The sequence below is a fragment of the Sinocyclocheilus anshuiensis genome, unplaced genomic scaffold, assembly GCF_001515605.1.
Source record: "Sinocyclocheilus anshuiensis isolate Anshui unplaced genomic scaffold, SAMN03320099.WGS_v1.1 scaffold1635, whole genome shotgun sequence".
NCBI classification, from domain to species: domain Eukaryota; kingdom Metazoa; phylum Chordata; class Actinopteri; order Cypriniformes; family Cyprinidae; genus Sinocyclocheilus; species Sinocyclocheilus anshuiensis.
Window position 1 is genome coordinate 517,555 of NW_015549682.1, and position 2,441 is coordinate 519,995.

Below are 2,441 nucleotides of genomic sequence, written 5' to 3' on the forward strand. Positions count from 1 at the left end.
TTTTTACTCCAAACTCACTTCATAACGTCAGTCGAGTGTTTGAAATAAATCCTTCTGTGAGATGATGTGGCTTCTTACACAGAATAAGGCACGCAACATATTTCATAGTATTCTAAGCAGTGATAAGGGCATTGCATTATAAATATACTTTATTTTAATGAAAATTATAATAATAATAACTCAGATAAACCATATATTGTCATAATCGTGTGTTTATTAGTCACGTTGAATCAATAAAAGCAGTTGAATCTTCTGTTTATTCAGCTGCAGCGATAGGCATTTTCTGGGTTTCTTCTGTGAGCTGTATTAGGAGTTTCAGCGCGAGGGCGCCCTCTGGCCTTTGGATGGAGATTTACTGCTGATCACAGAACCGTGCTTCACTGAAAGATACGCATGACAATCACAGCTTCTGTCGAATTGCGATCTCGATTCCACTTCGATTTATCGTGCAGCCCTAATGTAAGTACACAAGTCAGCAAAATATATAACACTGTTCTAGTGGTTTTTGGATATTTTAATAAAAAAATCTTACATATTGTGCCTTTAACTTTCTGTTTCAAAAACTGAGTTAACTATCAGCATATGTGATAAACCACAGAACTGTGAACCTAACCTGTTCCAGTGGGTGTGACAGCACAATAAAATTATAAAGCATTGTTGTGCCACAGCAATGTCAATTTTATTTCACCTCATAAATCTTCAACCCAACACTTTCTCATCTCTCTCATTTGCATATTATCGGTCTTAGATATTATGTGAAATTACAGTCAGTGTCCCAAATCAGTATGTTGAGATGAGACTTTGAGCCTTTTAAAGACGCAATTATGATCTGTTAGTATGTCTCAAATCTCAAAAGTATCCACTTTTTCTTCACAAAAAGAGTAAACACTTTAAGTGCATAGTATAAATGGGACGCAGCAATAGATAACATTAGGTTCTGTTGATGTGATATTCACTTCCTGTTGTTCACTCATTTCCCTAGTTAGAGAGTACCTTCTCCTGCGTCTATAGTCATAGTTTAACATTATCATGTGTATATATAGCCTTCCTTTTCCTCAGCTCATTGTCGGTTATTGTCTTTCTTTGCATGTTAAGCATTTCCATTTCCATGGGTTTCCTCATGCATTCCTGTACTCCTGAATATATCAATACAAGCTGCAGTTAGATCCATGTCTCTCCTCGCAACACTGTGACAACACATATAAGACACATCCGAACTTATGTAGCAAAAATAGAGAAAGGATTAAAAAAACAAACAAAAAAAAACGTATTGCACAACAAAGCCAGGTAAATCACAATTAAACAAGACAATGTGCAATGCTTGTTTTGGGAAGCCATTCCTTCTGTATTTTGGTGCAGAAATGATACACGTTCAAGCTCACTGTTTAATCACAATGTGTTATTCTGCACTTGTGTCTGAAAGCATGTAGATGTTTAAACAAAAGTTAATAATTAGTGTGATTTATAGCCTCTAGGTGGCAGTGCTTAATCATTACCGTCAGCTGTGGACTAAAGCGCCTCTTTCACACTGATCTCAGATCAGTTTCGTGGCTTCTTATATAATGTCTGGGAATCCGGATCAGGGTCTGCAGGGTTGTTTTGGTGACTGTCGAGTTATTTGAAGTATTCGTCCTGACAGAGCTCAGCACAGATAAGAACACAAACCACTCTGAACCAGTCACACCACAGTCACTCTCACTGCTTTTGTCTTGCTTTCTTTTGCTCCAGACACTCCCTATTTTTCCCTCTCTCCTTCCTGCTCGGGCGAAACAATGCATGCTCTGTCTAATCTCTGCTGAACTGTGCAGAGGTGTGTGTGTGTGTGTGTGTCACATGTAGATGATAAGAATGCAATATTTGTATGCAGTATATGGTTGGTTACCAAGAAATAAAACAAATAAACAAGCAAAGAGCCTAACTGGGTCTGATAACACAACACTGAGTGAATGTGAGGATGAACTATCTGTATGTCCAGCTAAAGACAGTGGCGGAGTGATGAAAGTTTTCAATTATAACGCTGTTGCAGAAAGTATTCATTCACGTCTAACTTCAGACAATCAGTGCAATCAAGTCTTGCAGGGTTTCTGCAAGTTTAATGAAGGTAATTTTTTAAGACCAAGCAAAAAAGAAAAATGGTCACACTTTGTTTTAAGCTCCAATTCTCTCTATTAAAGGGTTAGTTCACCCAAAAATGAAAATTAGGCTGTGTTTTACTCACCCCCGAGGCATCCTAGGTGTATATGACTTTCTTCTTTCAGACGAATCCAGTCGGAGTTATATTAAAAATTGTCTTTGATCTTTCAAGCTCTATCATTGCAGTCAGCGGGTGTTGCATTGCTTCAGTCCTAAAGAAGTTAAATAAAACTTCCATCCATAAAAAAAAAGTGTCTCACACAGCTCCGGGGAGTGAACAAAGGCCTTCTGTAGCGAATCGATGCGTT

The 2,441-nt window shown here is 37.9% G+C and overlaps 1 protein-coding gene across 1 annotated transcript in view; it reads right to left on the minus strand.

The window, feature by feature from the left end:
• Positions 1-2,441, minus strand: part of LOC107660412 (desmoplakin-like) — a 38,400-nt gene that overhangs the window by 21,952 nt on the left and 14,007 nt on the right. The gene's annotated exons all lie outside the window — the stretch shown is intronic.